Source organism: Schistocerca americana, chromosome 2, assembly GCF_021461395.2.
Source record: "Schistocerca americana isolate TAMUIC-IGC-003095 chromosome 2, iqSchAmer2.1, whole genome shotgun sequence".
Taxonomy (NCBI): Eukaryota; Metazoa; Arthropoda; class Insecta; order Orthoptera; family Acrididae; genus Schistocerca; species Schistocerca americana.
In genome coordinates this window covers 65754346-65777045 of record NC_060120.1, presented here as the reverse complement: position 1 = coordinate 65777045, position 22700 = coordinate 65754346, and the positions used below count along the sequence as shown (strand labels likewise).

At 42.2% G+C, this 22700-nt stretch overlaps 1 pseudogene; it reads right to left on the bottom strand.

Moving 5' to 3' along the window:
• Positions 1-20931: 20931 nt before the first annotated feature.
• LOC124596963 lies at positions 20932-21049 on the bottom strand (annotated as a pseudogene).
• Positions 21050-22700: the final 1651 nt, after the last annotated feature.

The window sequence follows — 22700 nt, the reverse complement described above, 5'->3', positions numbered from 1 at the left end:
CCGAACTTTTGTTTCCTTTACTGCTTGTTCAATATACAGATTGAATAACATCGGGGAGAGGCTATAACCCTGTCTCACTCCCTTCCCAACCACCGATTCCGTTTCATGCCCCTCGACTCTTATAACTGCCATCTGGTTTCTGTACAAATTGTAAATAGCCGTTCGCTCCCTGTATTTTACCCCTCACACCTTTAGAATTTGAAAGAGAATATACCAGTCAACATTGTCAAAAGCTTTCTCTAAGTCTACAAATGCTAGAAACGTAGGTTTGCCTTTCCTTAATCTTTCTTCTAAGATACGTCGTAAGGTCCGTATTGCCTCACGTGTTCCAATATTTCTACGGAATCCAAACTGATCTTCCCCGAGGTCGGCTTCTACCAGTTCTTCCATTCGTCTGTAAAGAATTCGCGTTAGTATATTGCAGCTGTGACTTATTAAACTGATAGTTCGGTAATTTTCACATCTGTCAACACCTGCTTTCTTTGGGATTGGAATTATTATATTCTTCTTGAAGTCTGAGGGTATTTCGCCTGTCTCATACATCTTGCTCGCCAGATGGTAGAGTTTGTCATGACTGGCTCTCCCAAGGCCGTCAGTAGTTCTAATGGAATGTTGTCTACTCCCGGGGCCTTGTTTCGACTCAGGTCTTTCAGTGCTCTGTCAAACTCTTCACGCAGTATCGTATCTCCCATTTCATCTTCATCTACATCCTCTTCCATTTCCATAATATTGTCCTCAAGTACATCGCCCTTGTATAGACCCTCTGTATACTCCTTCCACCTTCTGCTTTCCCTTCTTTGCTTAGGACTGGGTTTCCATCTGAGCTCCTGATACTCATACATTAGTTAGCCTCCTTTTAGTAAAGTTTGCTATTATTGGCTGAAAATTCTCTCTTCGAACTTCAGTTTCAATCTCAGTGTTACTTGGTGCACTTTTGCCATTGTTGTGAATATCACTCCTTGTATTACTTTTTTTGTAGAGATATTACAAGTATCAGTGATGGGTAACACTTCAAATGACGGATCATTATCAGAATTATCAATCACCCTAACCCCATTATCTCAGCCTCAGTCTCCAAAATTTGTCGAATTTTTGCATCGCTTGTAACTTGGTGATAGTTCTTGCTACGTTCCTTAGTATCGAGAATTCTACTGACTGCTCTAGAATAACTTGACTGATGAAGGTAGCCCGTCTGCCATCTCAAATGAATGATATAACTCTACTTTGGAAAGTAGCTATGCAAATATTATTCGTTGTGTTCGCACATAAAATTAATTTTTTGAGGTTCGACTAAAATCCCCAGTTACATTTGGTAGATTAAGGAAATGACTACACGACCGAGGGCACCATACCGTAAAATACTGCATTATAAAAGAATAAAGGGAAATAAAATCAAGGTTCCGTATGAAGCAGTGACAGAAATGGCAAGGTACCTTGATGGGTAATGTCCCCATATGAGTACACAGGTGATTACTACTGAAATCAATCTTCATACGATTCAGATATTCTCAAACTTTATTAAATAATTCATTATAAGTATTAACAAACATCTTGCAACAAATACCTATGCGAAGCTGTAGCGCTTTTCTCAATGTTAAATTTTAACAACAAAGCTTCGTCGCTCCACCAGGATGATAGCGACAAAACTTAGATGCGCAGCAACAAGTTACACTGCCCATTTGCAGATAGTCTTGAAAATATTATTTCTCTTAATCAAGGAATCTTTTCTTTCACTGTCACATGAGAGAGAGAAACGAGCTGAAAATTACGTGGCCTCATTTGAAGACACGTCGCATGAGAAAGTTAAAGGCATTACTTATAAATAAAACAAACTAACCTAGCGTTATTCAAATGGCTAGAAACAGGATACGCCGAAAAGTTTGACACACTACAGCAGCGCTAAAAGATTTTTCGTCGACAATATCGTTGGGAACAAGAAAGTATCGTCGTTGGCCTTTCATAGAAACACTTGGACTAAATATCCACTTGGTGTAAAGAAGAGCATTTCTTTTTTGAAATGTAAGATAATAAAAAAACGATAGCGTCTGGTTGCGAGATTAGTTGTGAACATCTTGAACACTTCACATATTATACGTGTTTAGAGGTAAATTAGAAGCGTTCTGAAATAGATAGACTTGTTGGAAGGGTTCTCGGAGAATGCAAAGTATTGGTAAAGTAAATCGCATACAACACGGTAGTACGACTAATTCTAGAGTATTGTTCCCGTGAATTCAGGAACGTGCTGCTAGGATCATAAATGATTACTGTGGCCCTTACGAAAATGTAACAGAAATGCTCAGGTATTTACAAAGAATCTTTGGAACGAAGACGATTTCACTGCCGAGAAACCCTGTTGGTAAATTTATGGATCGTGTATTCGAAGAAGACTGGGCTTCAATTATGACGGCACTTTGAACAGTGGACGTTGCATTTCAGAGGTGTTACGATCCGTGGCTCTACCCTTCATTCGATCCCTGCGAAACCCTACATTTCAGCAGGATAATGCACGGCCGCATGTTGCAGGTCGTGTACGAGCCTTTCTGGATACAGCAAATCTTCGACTGCTGCCCTGGCTAGCACCAATTGAAAAGTCTGGTCAGTGATGGCCGAGGAACTGGCTGGCGTATCAAGGCCGTTATTAAGGCCAGAGGTGGTTGTTCTGGGTACTGATTTCTACATCTACATCTACATTTATACTCCGCAAGCCACCCAACGGTGTGTGGCGGAGGGCACTTTACGTGCCACTGTCATTACCTCCCTTTCCTGTTGCAGTCGCGTATGGTTCGCGGGAAGAACGACTGTCTGAAAGCCTCCGTGCGCGCTCGAATCTCTCTAATTTTACATTCGTGATCTCCTCGGGAGGTATAAGTAGGGGGAAGCAATATATTCGATACCTCATCCAGAAACGCACCCTCTCGAAACCTGGCGAGCAAGCTACACCGCGATGCAGAGCGCCTCTCTTGCAGAGTCTGCCACTTGAGTTTATTAAACATCTCCGTAACGCTATCACGGTTACCAAATAATCCAGTGACGAAACGCGCCGCTCTTCTTTGGATCTTCTCTATCTCCTCCGTCAGACCGATCTGGTACGGATCCCACACTGATGAGCAATACTCAAGTATAGGTCGAACGAGTGTTTTGTAAGCCACCTCCTTTGTTGATGGAAGTTTGTTGTTGGATCTATGCTCCCAAACTGCGTGAAAATGTAATCACATGTCAGTTCTAGTAGAATATATTTGTCCAATGAATACCCGTTTATCATCTGAATTTCTTTTTGGTGTAGCAATTTTAATGGCCAGTAGTGTATTTTCTAAAGATTTGGAAACCTCTCTTGCCATCAGAATAATATATATCAGAGAAAGTGGATATGGACTGACACAGAAAGATGCGCATATTGCAGCCTTCAAACTAGCTGTAAGAACACCCCTGGAGAGACACAGATGGAAACGACTGGTTTGTTACATTCCGTAAAAGAAACTACTGTATCTTTCGTTGAGAAAACAAGAAGGTTTCTTGAAAGCAAGAGCAGCTGCACTAAGCGGAGAGACAGTGAACAGCACTTCGAACTTTCAAATGAGCTTCTTACAAATCTTTCCCTGCACTACAAACCAACTCGTATACATAAAACATGGATGAAACAGGGTTGCCACTCAACAATGGACCTCCGAAGGTCATTGCATAGAAAGGAACAAAAGAGGTGTTTTCTTTAACCAGCGCTGAAAGAGGTGAGAACGATACGATTATTGCTTGTTGCAACCCAGCAGGTGCATATTTACCACCTGTTATTATCTTCAGTCGGCAGCTCGTGGTATTGCGGTAGCGTTCTTGCTTCCCGTGCCCGGGGTCCCTGGATTTTCCCTGCCTCGAGATGACTGGGTGTTGTTGTGTCATCTTCATCATCATCATTCATCCCCATTACGGTCGGAGGAAGGCAGTGGCAAACCACCTCCGCTAGGAACTTGCCTAGTCGGCGGTGCGGGTATCCCGCATCGTTTCCTACGCTCCTCGGAGAATGGGATCTCATCATCATCATCATCATCATCATCATCATTATCTTCAAGGGCCAAAGACACAGGCCGGAGCCGACAGTAAACTTGCACAATGGCTCCATTTCACGCAAGAGTGAAAGTGGATGGATAGATAAGGAAATATTTCTGAAATGGCTCGACATTTACAAGAAAACAGAGTGCCAGGAAAAGTACCTCTTATTTTGGATGGGGGTCTGTCACATTCTTCCCTATGTGCACTGGAATTCTGCCTGGAGAATGAAATCGGAATGTTCTGTTGAGCGCCACACACTACCCACGTGCTGCAGCCATTGGACAGGTGTGTTTTAAAGACTCTTAAAATACATAACTTTGAGATGGCAGCAAAAAAATCCCAGCACAAAAATGGGCAAAGTTCATATCAGTGGGATATTCAACGAAGTATTGATGTCAGCTGCATCAGTCCAATAAGACGTAAGTGGATTTTCCTATTCAGCGATATACCCGTTTAACCTAGATGCTATTGGCGGTTTGCTCATTGTGAAGCCCTAAGAACAAACACGAAACAACCACAGAAAATGGTGCAACAATCCGCAATTCGTCAACAGGTACCCCACAGAAACAACTTGAAAGAAAAACCTCCAGAGCTCTACGAAACGCTCGTCACACACGATCTCCACAGAACATTGCTGTAGTCAGGGCAAAGGAGTGTGTCCTTCTGATGCAGAAAGTAGCAAAAAAGAAAGCTTCTGAACCTAATTCAACGGTAAGAGATGTGCCGGTACCAGTAACAGGGCTAATGTTGGCCTATTCACGAAACAGCCAACAAAATTAAAAGAAAAGTTTTAGACACCATTCCAGTAACAGCCTCACTGAAAGACACTTTTGGTTCAAAAATGGTTCAAATGGCTCTGAGCACTATGCGACTTAACTTCTAAGGTCATCAGTCGCCTAGAACTTAGAACTAATTAAACCTAACTAACCTAAGGACATCACACACATCCATGCCCGAGGCAGGATTGGAACCTGCGACCGTAGCGGTAGCTCGGCTCCAGACTGTAACGCCTAGAACCGCTCGGCCACTGCGGCCGGCGAATTCGTATCCTTCTTTGAAAAAAGTTGATACGAATGTGCATGAAGCTTTTTGCAAAGTGTGTATGAAATCATTTATGACATCGCATGGAGATATGAAAGAAGTTAAACAGCATATTAGCGTCCCGGGACACCAACGTGGTAAAAGAGCTCGGTGTACTTAAACTTTAAAACAGTTTTTAAAGTGCAACACACGAGGAAAAAGTGACAGTCGCTGAGTTGAAAATAGTTTACAATGGCGTAAACCTTAACATATATAATTCCGTTGACTACGATTCAAACTTATGCTCCCTGATATTTAATGATTACCAAATCGCATCAAAAATATCGCTCGGTAGAACTACGACGACCTCTTTAATTTAGTGTTCTGGCTCCAGCATCAATCCGCGTGGAAAAACTAAGGTCAGGAGTATTTTACAGCATTGCGACAGATGTGTCAAATCACGCACATATAAAATTATTTCCAATAACCGTCAGATTTTACTCTCCAGAGAATGGAATCGGCACCTGCCTGCTTAATTTTTGTGAGGACCCGGATGAAAAAGAGATCGATATTTATAATAATATAAAAAGAGACTCAAAGCGCTGGATTTTGATTTCACAAATGTATTTGATTATTCATCCGACAACGCTGTTTTAATTTTGGTTCAAAAAAATGGCTCTGAGCACTATGGGACTTAACAGCAGAGGTCATCAGTCCCCTAGAACTTAGAACTACGTAAACCTAACTAACCTAAGGACATCACACACATCCATGCCCGAGGCAGGATTCAAACCTGAAACCGTAGCAGTCACGCGGTTCCGGGCTGAAGCGCCTAGAACCGCTGGGCCACCACGGCCGGCTGATTTTGGTGAAAATAATTCAATTTACAAACTACTTTCTCAAGATAATGCCAACATCTTGCCTGCATGGTGTTCAGCGCACATGGTACACAATGTCGTCCGTAATGCTATGGAGAAGTGCGAGTTTGGCGTGGAGAATTTGGTACTTACAGTGTATGGACATTTATCCTATCAAGCCCACAGTGTCTAAATCTTAAGGGAACACTTTGATAATGCTGGAATAGAATACCAAAATATTATAAGACACGTCAAAACAAGGTGGCTGTCATTGCATCCTGTTATTTGGAAAATTCTACGCGGGTTTTCAGCGGTGAAGTCATATTTAATAACTCTTTGAATAGCCCTCCAGTTGTACTAGGAAAATATTTTAATGAAGACCATGCTTTCTTGGATTTCCAAATGTTTCAAAAATATTTCCGAACGTCATTAAGTTTTTGGATAAAGATAATGCTTTATCTTGTGAAACCTACAACATCCTAACAGATTTGGGCCTAGAAATAGAGCAAAGAATTAACGACAAATTCCTTGGATTTGTTGCTCAAATGCCCTCACCAGTTTCACAATTGATGAAGAAGGGTCTATCGAAATTGTGTTATTACATGGTTCATAAATGCCTTGATATACCTGGACGATCACATCGATTTTTCGGAAGGTAATAGTTTGGCAATAATGTGAATATTTACTTTGGAATTTACATTTGTTTACAAGGGTCTGTCTATGTTTTGCGAAGAATTGTCACTCACTAGACTCACAGATATGGACGAACTTTGTAATGAGTTACGCTGTGTGAAGGAAATTGTAAATAAAATTACTGATAAACGTAAACAAACACCACTGTAAAATGAAAAAAAATCGATCTATGAAACTTGGCACGAACTATTTTAGCATTCGAAAATTAAATATTCTACAGTTTACTGTGTCCGTTCCATGCTCTAACACCGCTGTTGAGAGGTCATTTTCTGTTTGTGGAAACGCCTGAACTGATTCTAGAAACAGAATCAGTGCTGAACACGTAAAGGCGGAGCTGCAAGTAAAAATTAACTTTCAGAATAATTGCAAAGGTTCTTATAATTACGTTTTGAAGGGCAAGAAAAAGCCCAAATGTGGCAATTAACAATACACTTGCTGGATTGAGCAAAGGGGTTTATTTACCTGGCCGGCAGCTGTGGCCGAGTGGTTCTAGGCGCTTCACTTCGGAACCACGCCGCTGCTACGGTCGCAGGTTCGAGTCCTTTCTCGGGCATGGATGTGTGTGATGTCCTTAGGTTACTTAGGTTTAAGTAGTTCTAAGTCTAGGGGACTGATGACCTCAGATTGTTAAGTCCCATAGTGCTTAGAGCCATTTGAACCATCTGTATTTACTGATTTGTGTTAAAATTGTTTGTGATTAATATTTTGTAACAGCGAACAGTTTATTTTGTTTCAAATTTTAAATACAACTAATAAAAAATAATTACAGTTGTTTTTCTCACGTATCTGTACATTTGGAGGAAGTTTCCGCTTTTTTTTGTCACGTCCCGCATATAAATTTCTGGTTCCCCACATATCCGTGAATAATAGTCGGCAACCCTAGCCACGATGCTTGTAATTCTTACGCACGTGTTTGTCGCTCTAAAGAGAGAGTGCCAGTGTTTACGATATCCGGGTAGAGAAGTAAACAAGCGGAGAAGCCACTAGAAACAAGCTGTCTCCCTGTGAGAACTCGAAGAGAATTCCTGTGCGAGAATTTACAACAGACATGCGAGTGCACTTTCCGTACGTCACGGGGTGTGTTATTGGCGCGTATTCTAAGCAAGCATTACACCCTGCCCAAAGGTCAGCAGAAACGACCACTTTCCGTGCCACGACTCACACGACAAAAAGGTTAATTTGAGACGCGGCGACCTGTACCGTTAGAAAACGTGTTTTGGCCTCTGCCATATCTGAAGGGAACAATGGCGTCTGCCGGCATTCGTAGTTAACCTTTGCATTAAACGACCTATTCTTACCATTTTTGTCAGATGGACTCATCTCGTACACTGTATTTCCTGAAACCACAAATTCCGAAGGAATTTTGTTTTGTTTTCGATGGTAGGCGAAGCGTGATATTCAGTGAAAGCGTTCCGTATAAGTTGAGGATGCACGCATTGTAGTAAACATTTCACAGTTGGAATTTAAGGTGAATCTGCATGCTATGGAATAACATGAGGAGTACTGAGCCTGACTATGGTCGTCTGCGGAAATTTACCCAATGGGGTGGGGGAGGCGGAAGACTAAAAATTATCATTTTTTTCGTGAAAGTGAGTTTGGATATGTGTCATACCAAAGGTACCAAAAAAAGTTCATTATTTGGTAATGGACATGTTGTTGTACACCATCATCCGTATTTCAGAAGCATTTATTTGACAGTAATTTACACGGGTGTGTAGCCGATCATCAGTGCATCAGGTACAGAGGATAAAAGAAGTAATGTATTTGTGTGGTTCTGTGCTTTTTACATCCACACCTTTTTTCCCATCATAAAGATATTTCTTACATGAGGGTCACGTCGTTTGGTGTTGATGAGCACGGTACATAGATAATCCCATGTTTCTACTTTAGTGTATACAGAATGTTCTTGTGCTATCGACGTGGCTACATTCGTTTATTTTTCCTCTGTAATCAAATGCCACTGGTGTTGGGCATATGCCCGAATACCGGTCTGGCAAATAAATACTTTTGAAGTGGAGCTCAAGGTGTTCTCAGGGCAGTACCGGGAGCGTGCCGCGATAGAGCCCCGCCAAGGACCCAGGCACAGATGGGCGCAAAAATAATCGAAAATAATAACAAAAGAAAGGTGGTTGAGGAATCAACCAGGAGATGTATATTAGCTCTCGTACCCCTCGTGTTCGTGTCTCCTGCCCTGGCCCACGGCTGTAAACGTACGCTGTTGTCACGGTATCATTTCCAGATTGTCACTTCGTCGAAACAACGTCGTAAACGAACGAGTACTACCCAAAAGAACAGCTACCGCTGGAATGGTTCATGTAATAACAGTGCGCTCGCTTGAAAGAGCTGCCGCCTACATCGGCCGCTCATGTTCAACAGTGGAGTTATTGCTGCTACTTCGCTAACCTGTCATACGATCTCAGCGGGTGCCGAAGTAACTACGCTAAGGCTTCCGAATTTCCTTGATTTCTGCCGACTGATGACAGCAGCGTCACACGACGGTGGGAGAACCAAGTAGAATTTGGATTGGAATAATTTCTGTAGTTTACTAGCATCTACAGCCAGCATGTTTGCTATGGGACTGGAGCTTCGCCCGGCGTATTGGGTGTTCATACAACCGACGGAGCGCAGCTGCATATCGCCCTCAAGAACCACCGATATTCTGACAGATAAACACGTCCTCATTTTCGTGGCACAAATGAGACGAGAGGTCGCTGTACATGGCAACTGGTGCTAGTAGTATGTTTAAATAATTGTTCATTTTTATTAAAGATATTTACAACCTTATAAAATTTGCTAATCTGTAGGAAAAATAAATATGTTCCATCAGTTAAACTGAGTGGAAAGAATGAAGACATGAAATTTGTTATTTTTAGGGTTCCGTGCCTCAGTCGATAAAAACGGGACCCTTTCTGTCTGTCAGTCCGGCCAATTGTTCAGAACCCTTTCTTCTCGGGAGACTGATGACCTTCGCTGTTTAGTCCCCCTTAAACATCCCAACAACCACCATCACCTTTCTTCTCATGAACTGGTATAAGAGGCTAGTTGAAATTTATGGCGCATACTAATGCCCTAGCTCCCTTGGTGTTATAATGAATGTTTGCTTCTAATAATGCAATCAAAAGATACGCCCATTTATGTCACACGTTTTGACACTCGCAAACTCAGTCATCAAGAACTACAATGTTCTTCAGTTTGACCTAGAATCATGTAACTTGGTAAGAAGCAAGGTTTTATAGTATAACCAAGGGAAAAAATCGGAAAACTGTTAATTTGTAATTGTACCACACGAAAAAAATTTGTAATTTGTTATCCGACTGGTTGCCTGTCCGTCAATTCGTTAAAACCCCTTTTTCTCAGGAGCGCGTAGACATATCACGTTGAACTCTATGTCACATAATGAGGTCTGTAGTCCTTTGATGGTATAAACATAATAAGCTTATAAGTCAATGTAATCAAAAAATACGGCCATTTATGTCACATATTTTGATGTTCACAAACTCAATCATTAAAACCTATAGGGTACTTCCCATTGACGTAGCATCATGAGATTTGCGATAAGTAAGGTTCCACAGTACAAGTGAAGGAAAAGAATCATAAAAATTTAATTTACTATAATATCTTAAAATAAAGTATTTCTTTTGTCATTTGTTATCTGACTTCTAACTTGAAATTAAAACATTCACGAAAGTCTTGGAATCCTTTGGACCCATAACTTGCCAGTATCAATGTCGATATCAGGCAAAAATCGTCGAGATACTCGATTCCCGGAATGAATGAACTGTGTGCTACATACACAATTACGTTTTTATGGAACGTTCGGTGTGCGAGAACTACTGGCGCCCAGCCAATTTTTTATTTTAATAATGCAAATTTTTAATTTTGTAAATTACATGTTGCTGTACTTCACTTTGGATCGGAAAAATGGGAGACAGAAATATAAAAAGAATCATCTGGTTCTATACTGACATATTAAACGTAATACACTGTTTAACTGCGCAAGAAGAAATTCACCAGTAAGTAATCACATTTTAGAAAATTGCTCATGAAATTAGTCGATATTCGAGTAACACGATGAAAATTTTTGCGTATGCAACTGAGACGAAAAACTCAAATTTATGTGTGATACGAAAGGAAATATTCTATTAATAAAGTCACATATGGACCACCGTGGAATATTTCCTTTAACAGGTACGAAAGCACAGTAAATTGTAACTTGTATCGTGTTGAAGTAATTTTGTATTTCTTATTGAGGTAGATCTTGACTGAAATTTGAGCCCTATTAGATGGGGACTACCTGGAAGCTTTCATTTCAAATGCATTGATGGCAGCTAGGACATTGCTTCACTCTGAAGTCAGTGGCAAGTCGTAACCACATATCCGGGTTTATTTAGCAAACGGCTCGTTTGCATATCCACATTTACTGGAACGTTTTTACTTCTATTATCGTTTTCGGTACTATCAACACCGTGTACACAAATTTTGCTCTTGGGCACCTTGGCGACCCTTTCAGCTTGGCGCCTCAGCGACCGCTTGTGTTGTTTGCGCTTTAAAACAGCCCTGGAGAAAAGGGAGTGCACCTTTCGTAGTTCTGACAAGGGCAATGCATCACCTAGATCCCGACCTGATAACAAGTTGTCCTTTATCAAACATAGACAAGCTACGGATCACCCAACTGTAAAATCTTATTATATCACAGAAAAAGGTACAAAGGCGAGCCCAAAAGATTCTTACTTCAGAACAATTACAAAATTTCGTTTTTGAAAACAAATTAAAGTTAGTTTGTTGACACAGAATATGTAAGAAAGTGTTTATTACGATATTGTGACCTCAATTTTAATACAGGATGAGTCACGAAGAAATGTGCATGCTTTGAGGGGTGATAGTATTGGTGATTCTGAATTAAAAAATTCAAATGAAACAAACATATGCCTTTTTTATCATACCCGGCTTACAGCTGTTTGAAAAACACGGGCGTCAGTCACATGTCATTCGCCGGCGCCGGTCAGTGTGGCCGAGGGGTTCTAGGCGCTTCAGTCCGGAACCGCGCTGGTGCTACAGTCACAGGTTCCAATCCTGGCTCGGGCATGGATGTGTATGATGTCCTTAGGTTAGTTAGGTTTAAGTAGTTCTAAGTTCTAGGGGACTGATGACCTTAGATGTTAAGTCCCATTGTGCTCAGAGCCATTTGAACCATCTTCGCCGGCACTCACATATGAATACAAGCAAGGCGACAGTAGGCTACGTAGTGTTGCCCTTACAGACCATTCCAATGTGCTTTTATTATTGATGAACAACTTATCGGTGAGTTGTTTCAGATAACTAACATAAGGGAGTACGGTATTTTTAAATTCTTCAGAATATGTTAACAGAATACTTGCAGGCTATTCCTTTGGCAACACGATGTCGTATGTACATTCAGCATGACGAAGCCCCGCACATTTCTTATGACCAGTGACCACCGGTGTAGGACCGATGATTGAGGAGTCATTTCTTGGCCACCGAGGTCACCCCATCTTACTCCACTAAATTACTGTTAGCTTAAGAGCGAAGTCTACAAGCGTAGAGTGTACACAAAGTAGGAAGTTCTCGCTCGTATTTTACTTACATGTGCCCAAGTAAAGCACCGCAGCCACTATATCTACAAGAGCAGCAAAATACATTGCAGTTGACGGTGGTCATTTTGAATGTCTTTTGTGAGGAGGCTCACAAAACTAAACACAATCTCAGATCACAATGACTACATCACCTGCATTTGCCCTGTTCCCCGTTGTTTTCATTATTTTCCTTGGAAACTGTTAAGCACAGGACATACGATCATACTACCCCTCAAGAGTGTGTACCTTTCCTCCTGACTCACTTTGTATATGAAACACAGTGTCACAAATTAAGTAGTAATTTTCCTGAGTTTAAACAACAAACTTCAGTTTTAATGGACTTACAACATTGGTTCAGCTCAGTAATAGAAACACTGTGACACGTAATTACAGTACGTTCTTTGCATTTGTTGGCTGCCCGAGCATTTTATCTGTTTATGCATGTGAGCACGTGAAGAATTTTGGTTTTGGTTATCTTTCAGTTTCCGCAATCTTCGCCTGCTGGTTGTTACCTCCACAGCGTTCCATAGCTTGTATAACATTATTTGGGAGGCGTATGTTATTGACCTGCTTCTCCGCATGAAGGCATCATTTCTTGCCCTCATACCACGACGAGAATTCTTCTTTTATCAGATCGGGCTTTCTGTTAGTCGAGACGTTGCTGTGAAAATAAAGATAGGGCATTTGTGGCTGCTGCATCTTATTATTTGTTCATTCTAAGACAAAATGTCTTCTTCTTGACTGTCTTCTCTATGTGTTTCTACGTGCCTTCTGGTTAACAGAATCAGCATCTGCTTTAACTTTATTAGAAACTATCTCTGGCTTCTTTTTCTGTCCATCTACTTAGGTGGTGGAGAGAGAAGAATGACACATTTGTTGTTTTGATCAGTTGTTGTGGTCTTCAGTCCTGAGACTGGTTTGATGCAGCTTTCCATGCTACTCTATCCTGTGCAAGCTTCTTCATCTCCCAGTACTTACTGCAACCTACATCCTCCTGAGTCTGCTTATTGTATTCATCTCTTGGTCTCCCTCTACGATTTTTACCCTCCACGCTGCCCTCCAATAATAAATTGGTGATCCCTTGATGCCTCAGAACACGCCCTACCAACCGGTCCCTTCTTCTAGACAAGTTTTGCCACAGACTCCTCTTCCACCCAATTCTATTCAATACTGCCTCATTAGTTATGTGATCTACCCATCTAATCTTCAGCATTCTTCTGTAGCACCACATTTCGAAAGCTTCTATTCTCTTCTTGTCCAAACTATTTATCGTCCATGTTTCACTTCCATACATGGCTACACTCCATACAAATACTTTCAGAAACGACTTCCTGACACTTAAATCTATACTCGATTTTAACAAATTTCTCTTCTTCAGAAACGCTTTCCTTGCCATTGCCAGTCTACATTTTATATCCTCTCTACTTCGACCATCATCAGTTATTTTGCTCCCCAAATAGCAAAACTCCTTTACTACATTAAGTGTCTCATTTCGTAATCTAATTCCCTCAGCATCCCCTGACTTAATTCGACTACATTCCATTATCCCCGTTTTGTTTTTGTTGGTCAGATAATTTATAATTGCCATAGTATATAACAGTCTTTGAGAACAAATCACTACGGTAATATTTCTCTGGACTTGGATGCCTTCCTTTCTGGTGGAATTTCCTTTTTTTTTGTCTCGAAGATTCCACTGCTGTAATGTTTTATTGTAAAATATTTATCATTTGTTTTGTTTGCTCTTTCAGAGGCGGAGTTTGCTGATAAAATAACTGGAAAAAATGGAGATCCGCCTACTATGCAGACCACTGTTTTTTCATATAAACTCAAACATATTTCAACATCTGCCATCGTCAGTGGGTATTCTTTATTCAAGTGTGCGAAATATGAACATGTTTTAAGGTTAATTACTCTACGAAAATCACGCCTAAAACAGTTTTTGCCTTTTTTGTCGTTACCTTAATCTTTATACATTAGTGAGGGCTATTCATTCGACTTTGACGGTGAGAAACAAATATTGTATTTACCGGGTTGGGTAGAAGCTTCTGTACATTATCGGATGCAAGTAGCTTCTCATCCGCAATTAAATGCTTCTAGTGAAAGTTCTTCAAATAACGGTGCACTCAAGAAAAATGTGTCCTTCGTAATAATTGTTTAGATTTCTCTCAATGTCTGTACTTGCGTCTTCAGTGTAGTTTAAGCAACATTGGTTTCTTTTGTCTGATCAGAGACTTTGCCAGTCTACACTAAGTCATCTATGGCGTATGGCATTAAAGAAAATCAAAGAGCCAAAATATTTTGATTCTGTATTTCCCTAGTTTGTTGGAAATATACTAAATAAACTTGCAAATGGTCTCTGAATGGATAAGTTGTTCATCAGCTGTTAAAGTTTCATCGGGAAGCATCTTTTGTCTGCTGGTTTGTATGAAAAGTTCGCATATGTAGCGAACTGGTACCATTTTGTCACTCTTGATCCTGGCCTTCATGATCCGGCTTTCATCGGGTCTCAAGGCCCTTCGTACATCTTAAAATCCGTTAACTGAAAATCTTGCCAAGCAAATAAGATTGGCGAAGTTATCGTGAAATACCTATCTTGTAGGCACATCCTAATTTCTACCTACACCTGCAATAATCAGGTGTCCAAAAGATGATTTCATTTCCTCAGACGTAACGTTCTGCCAAATTTTCCTTGATTCTACCAAAGTACTACCTTCTAAATTCGTACAGTATATAGTAATATTCTTTGTGAGATAAAATAGTCACACGCGTTTTGGAATGACAGTTACGATGTCTCTTAGCGGACCAAGTGAAATTTTCACTTCTTTGATGTGGCTACTATGATTGTTTTCTTCTTTATTCACTTGAGACTCCAGGAGATGTGGATTAATCCTGGGGACATCAGTGTCTGAGTTGCTGTTATCTTTCTGATTAAAGAAAGCTACACCTACAAGCCATTCGGAAATTGTTGAATAAAAATTTTGCTCACCTGTGCTGACTCCAATGAGCTTTTTTGCTTCTGACTGGTAATACGGAATACATGCTGCAAGTAAAGTATAAAAGTATCCTGCATAATTATTCTGCTTGTGAAACTGAACTTGAGCTCACCTGAAACAGTTTTCGTGTAAAGAATTCACTTATCTTTCAAAAGAATACCCGGTTGTAGCTTCCATGTTGCTTCTGATTTTTCAACAATAAGTGCAACTGTGCCGAACTGCTAATTGTTGTCAGTAACCTTGGCAACGCAACTTGTCATTCAGACCAAAGATAAATGAACTGTTGGAAAGATGACTTGCTCGCTAAGAGACCTACAAAACTCGTGTATCATTGTAGGATTATAAAATTAACGAAAAAAAAATGAATTTGAGCTGCATCAAATAACGGAACTGTCAACTGTATTTCCAACGATTACACAGAATATAACCTAAAATAAATCATTTTTACGATATTTTATTGACAAAATGAAAGGCTGCCGGGTCTTAAAAGTCCCTTTTAAGCATTCCAAGGATTAAATATTTTTTGTAGATACATTACTTAGATATATACACTCCTGGAAATGGAAAAAAGAGCACATTGACACCGGTGTGTCAGACCCACCATACTTGCTCCGGACACTGCGAGAGGGCTGTACAAGCAATGATCACACGCACGGCACAGCGGACACACCAGGAACCGCGGTGTTGGCCGTCGAATGGCGCTAGCTGCGCAGCATTTGTGCACCGCCGCCGTCAGTGTCAGCCAGTTTGCCGTGGCATACGGAGCTCCATCGCAGTCTTTAACACTGGTAGCATGCCGCGACAGCGTGGACGTGAACCGTATGTGCAGTTGACGGACTTTGAGCGAGGGCGTATAGTGGGCATGCGGGAGGCCGGGTGGACGTACCGCCGAATTGCTCAACACGTTGGGCGTGAGGTCTCCACAGTACATCGATGTTGTTGCCAGTGGTCGGCGGAAGGTGCACGTGCCTGTCGACCTGGGACTGGACCGCAGCGACGAACGGATGCACGCCAAGACAGTAGGATCCTACGCAGTGCCGTAGGGGACCGCACCGCCACTTCCCAGCAAATTAGGGACACTGTTGCTCCTGGGGTATCGGCGAGGACCATTCGCAACCGTCTCCATGAAGCTGGGCTACGGTCCCGCACACCGTTAGGCTGTCTTCCGCTCACGCCCCAACATCGTGCAGCCCGCCTCCAGTGGTGTCGCGACAGGCGTGAATGGAGGGACGAATGGAGACGTGTCGTCTTCAGCGATGAGAGTCGCTTCTGCCTTGGTGCCAATGATGGTCGTATGCGTGTTTGGCGCCGTGCAGGTGAGCGCCACAATCAGGACTGCATACGACCGAGGCACACAGGGCCAACACCCGGCATCATGGTGTGGGGAGCGATCTCCTACACTGGCCGTACACCACTGGTGATCGTCGAGGGGACACTGAATAGTGCACGGTACATCCAAACCGTCATCGAACCCTTCGTTCTACCATTCCTAGACCGGCAAGGGAACTTGCTGTTCCAACAGGACAATGCACGTCCGCATGTATCCCGTGCCACCCAACGTGCTCTAGAAGGTGTAAGTCAACTACCCTGGCCAGCAAGATCTCCGGATCTGTCCCCCATTGAGCATGTTTGGGACTGGATGAAGCGTCGTCTCACGCGGTCTGCACGTCCAGCACGAACGCTGGTCCAACTGAGGCGCCAGGTGGAAATGGCATGGCAAGCCGTTCCACAGGACTACATCCAGCATCTCTACGATCGTCTCCATGGGAGAATAGCAGCCTGCATTGCTGCGAAAGGTGGATATACACTGTACTAGTGCCGACATTGTGCATGCTCTGTTGCCTGTGTCTATGTGCCTGTGGGTCTGTCAGTGTGATCATGTGATGTATCTGACCCCAGGAATGTGTCAATAAAGTTTCCCCTTCCTGGGACAATGAATTCACGGTGTTCTTATTTCAATTTCCAGGAGTGTAAAAGGCTACATTTTTCCTAATAGCCCACTGCATGTAGAAAACGAATCTCATATCTAAAGAATGTATACGCAAGACCGACGAGAGGGGAAGAGTGGGGTGGGTGGACTGCAGAGGGACGTGACGTTCTACTCCCTAAGTTCGAAGTGCTCGAAAGCCCACGGACATCATACATTTATTAGACATTTTCTAATGTGTGAACAGAAGAGAGGCGAGTTTAATTCACAAAAGTTTCAATTTTTGGTGTGAAGAATAATTGTATTTTTCTGTCTTAGACTGGGTTATGGTGCGTACGTTTCGTTATGTAAGTGTTTTTGAGCTCACTGATGTATTGTACAACAAAGGAAGGCAGAAGAAAGCCGTTATTTTGTGGCACGTTGTCTTCCATTATTGTGTTCTTGGGCATACGATTTTGAAGTTGAGTGCGAGCGTAGCCCAACTTTTGGGGTAATAACAATTCCCGTACGGACGTTCATATATCATAGTGTGGATTGTAATATAGCCCTTACATGCTTTTATAAGGTGTGGATTGTTTGTTTGGTGTGCACATGTTATAAGCTCACGCTAAGAAGACTCTCGGGGAGATGGCTGTTGGAAATACCTCAGTCGATAAAAGTCAAATGACATCGAGCAGTATTAACCGTTTTCTGGCCGCTGCTAACGTGAACTAGCAAACAAAACTGTTTTTGCGCTCTACATCTACGATAGCAGAAGTTGTGCATTGTGGTGACGATCACTGAAATGTTGTTGTGACTGATTTCTAGAATCACCAAAGATATGTTAAGTCCATTACACACAGTGCCTGCTGTTTAAAGTTGGTAGCGGTCGCAGGGGGGTCAGTACCGATCAGTGGGCTTATATAACAATCTACACAGCTACTCCCATGTCACCTCGCTGAAAGTTTTCTTTTGTCGCACAAGCCATGGACAATGAGCCTTATACAAAAACCGTGTGTAGCAATGTCTCATGAATTATATCTCACATGTCAGGCGACTGATAATTTTGCACGTGGGAACGAAGGAGAAACAGACGAATAGTAGTATATAACGTCCTGTCGACAATGACGTCATAAGAGACGAAGCACAAACTCGGAGTTTGGAATGATATGGAAGGAAATCGGTCGTGCCCTTTCCGAAAAACCATCCCGGCATTTGCCTTACGCGATTTAGGGAAATCAAAGAAAACCTATATCGGGATGGCCCGAGGGGAATTTGAACCATAGTCCTCCCGAATGTGAGCCCAGTGCTAACCACTGCACCATCTCGGCCGGTGGGCCATTTGTGGTACAGTGAAACTTAATCAATTCGCTTGGGAATGAAATAATTTTCCAAACTGGACAAGTTTCCGGATTACACAAAACTCATTGTGCTACGTAAAATTCGTGAGGTATCATGCACAAAAGTTCAGTAAAAATTTTAATTATGCGTGTACTGAATTTCGTACCTTCACTTCTGTACAGCAGATGTTCACTTACTGTACATTGGGCAATAATAGAATACTGGAATATTACATTAACTGATAAATAACACGAAATTTCTGTATTTTTACTCCTACTTTAAATTCGTTTATTGTTGTATGTACATACATATTATTGCCATCTTTATTTATTTTACATTTCACTTTTTTCGAAATTGGTTTCTCTAGGCAATTTTTTGCTCCATACAATAGTTCCAACAAGTTGGGAGAATTTGTGTGTGCTACAAATTGCGTAACATCGTTTATGCATGCAATAGCTTCTTCAGGCGTATTTATTTTTCTAGGGACATCATTTTGCTCCACTTCTTCCTCCTTTGTTTCTTCTTCATCGTCGTCTTTGTTGCGAATTTCTATTAAATCTGTTGCTGAAGTGAAAGTGGAGTGATTTGACAGAAAGTCATCACTTCCACCGTAATCATCTGCTCTACATGAAATGTTTCGCATTTTCATTAATTCGGCAATTACTGCTGCATATTCTTGCACTTCGATGACCACAGAAGCGTCTTGTTCTTGACCCGCAAAACCCCGCTTTGTTGAAGCACTTGGTGACAGTTTCTGGTTTTATTTTCTTAACTGCCAAGCCAATCGAATTTACTGCATCCAGGACAGAAGCTGACCGTGCAAGAGAAAACGCACCTTCAGCTTCTTCAACACTAAGAATAAGAGATTGCTTCAGTAATCACCCTTAATGCGTAAATAACCCCCTGGTCCATGGGTTGTGTGAGGCTGGTTGAACCTGGAGGGACCCAAGCCAATTTCACGTTGGATAACGTTCCTTTAGGATGGCGGGTGGCATTGTCTAGGAAAAGGAGAACTTGGCCATTTCCTTTTTTCATTTTGGCATTGAAAGAGCCCAGCCATTCTACCATAAGATCACTCACCATTCACGCCTTTTTATTGCTTTGTCATGTGACTGGAAGCTTACTGATGTATATGTTGTGAAACAATGTGGTTTCGCCGCCTTTCCGATCACCAGTGGTTTCTCCATTTCACCTAACATGTTTCCACATGGCATTACAGTGAGTATTTCCTTGGACATGTTTCCGCTGGTGCAGTTTCCACCTCGAATTGCTAGCGATTTTGAAGGTAGGATGCGTTAAAACAGTCCCGTTTCATCGGTATTGAACACATCTTTCGGGTCATGATTGACAATTAAATGGGACAGTATTGTCTTCCATTCTGTTGCTACACTTTTCCCATAATTAACAATTAAGTGGGACGGTATTGTCTTCCATTCTGTTGCTACACTTTCCCGCACATCCTCAGCTTCCCCACACACTTCATTCCACACGATGTTGTGCCTAGCTTTGAAACCGCCCATCCATCCTGTAGATACCTTAAACTTTCACTCTACAACATGGGTCCAGATGAAAGTAAGCTTTCCTCCCGCGCACTTACGAACCATTCCCACACTATTTCGTTAATTTTTTCATTTCCGGTCTTCGCCTTTCTTTTCATCTGCCTGTTTCCCTTCATCCAGTCGTCCCAAATCTTATCCTTGCTTCATAAAGTCTCGTAAATTTATGTTTTACCGCAGTTGAAACGCAACGTACTTTCGCGCACAGAGAGTATGTCTTTGTCACTCGCCTCGATTACATTAATCTTTTCATTAAGTGTTAACGACACATACCGTTTGTTCTACGTCATGTTCCTTCATCTTTTGAAGTGCTACTAGTCAACTGAAACTGGCTGAAAATAATGACCTTTCCGGCTAAATCCATTGTTTAACGGAACAATACCCACCTCTTTTCAATGCGCACATTGCAGCAGATTGTTGGTAGATGCGCAGCTATGTTCCTGCATGCACCGGCGTGCGTCAGTAATGAGGAAAATGAGAAATCCGACGAATAGAGCACTGACGAACGAACCGTTTCCTTTGATATACTGTACCGACACTGAGCGTAACTTCTTCATTGTAGTACAGAGCGGCGCGGTTTTAGGTCCACCCAAGCAGCGCCGCGCTGCGAAGGACCTCTTTCCTTGGTTTTCCGCCCCTGAACAGAGGTGTTAAAAGTAACTTCCTCGTAGAGTCATGAATATCTAATGAACAGTACTGTATACACTCATTGTAAACTAAACTCCGTCCGAACAGGCCTTGGAAAGCACAGCGACACCGACCGGCCGCCGTGTCATCCTTAGGCCACAGGCCTCACTGGATGCGGGTAAGGAGGGGCATGTGGTCAGCACACCACTCTCCCGGCAGTATGTCGGTTTACGAGACCAGAGCCGCTACTTCTCAATCAAGTAGCTCCTCAGTTTGCCTCACAAGGGCTGAGTGCACCCCGCTTGCCAACAGCCCTCGGCAGACCCGATGGTCACCCATCCAAGTGCTATCTCAGCCCGACAGCGCTTAACTTCGGGGATCTGACGGGAACCGATGTTACCGCTGCGGCAAGGCCGTTGGCTTTTCCGCGTTATACAATGAATTATTAAGTATGTTCTAAGATTTGCTTTCCGTTTCCCCGTTAGGCACGTTCCATTTTATACAAAAAAATCAGCATATAAAAGTGCACTGAATGAGTAGGGACTGAAATACTTGAACGATTTGGGCAGATTTCCGAATTCTACACGTGCCGATTTGAGCAGGTTTTATTGTATTAACTGTGGTGTCACTGCCAACACCACACTTGCTAGGTGGTAGCCTTTTTAAATCGGCCGCGGTCCGCCAGTATACGACGGACCCGCGTGTCGCCACTGTCAGTAATTGCAGACCGAGCGCCACCACACGGCAATTCTAGAGGGACGTCCTGGCACTCGCCCCAGTTGTACAGCCGACGTTGCTAGCCATGGTTCACTGAGAATTACGCTCTCATTTGCCGAGACGATAGTCAGCATAGCCTTCAGCTAAGTCAATACGACCTAGCAAGGCGCCATCTATCCTTTGCTATGTATCTAATGAAGCATGTACAGTAACAAGACCAATGTTCACCAGTTGTGGAGTAAAGTTAAGTATTCCAGCAGCTACGTACTTTTCTTTATAACATTCATTACGTATCCTGTTTCAGACCTCACGCCAGCCAGCGTGAGTTTAAGCGCGTGCCTTTCGGTTACCCGTCACTGTGAACTGGCTGTCTTGTCAGTCCACAACATTAACCTAAAGTACAGTATGTTTAAAAAAGAATCACTCGATTTACTGTACACGATTTAATAGAAACTGTGAATTGAATTTGAACTTAACACTCGGTTTTTGCTCAAAGACTGTACTGCGATTGAAACAAGCATACCTACTGTGTAACATGACCACGTTGTTTGGGGGCCAGTCCAATGATCCTCTGTGTAAAATCGAACAGTCTCCCCACCCCGGGTCTATCTATACCCCTATAGTAGCGGGTACGGGGAGTCGACAGAAAAAAAAGACGGTCAACTCGGTTTCAGCACCGCTGTACAAACATTCGCATGCCTTTAGCGTAGATTGTGGCAACAACGCAGCTGTATATAAGTAAACGACTTAGTTTACCATGAACATTGTGACAGCCAAACAAACATCGTTACATAGCGATTGCTAAAGAAATGGTAATTTTCACTGTCATTGTCCACATTACAATAGAATTTTCTAAGCCTTCGGTTCAGTGGAATCATTTCCAAACGTATATCATTTCTAATTATGCAAGTATCGCACAAAACTGAGCTTAGAACAAGTTTGAAATGTGTAAACAGATACAGCGCAAGTAACACCTGTACAGTATAAGATTCCCCCGCGTAGAAATGAAGCATTATGGTTCATTAAGATGTCTAGGAAATGAATGCTATTCATCTTGCATAGATGGTCTCAGGGTTGCAAGGATTCGAAGAGGAGCACTGCAAGGTATCGCATATATCCCTAACATGCCCTTGGAATTTAGGTTGCGGGTAAAGATGGCCGCTCCGAGCACTGAATTGCTCGTCACTGAAGACGTGCGCCCACGAGATGAGTACTTAGTTGTTGTAGACTTGCAGGATGGAATAATCATCTACTGCATCGGCGTAACGTCGTACATATGTGCTGAGCATCTAGACTCATACAACCACGTGGAAAGATAGGTGTATCTGCATCAATATTATTTATTTATTTTTCCT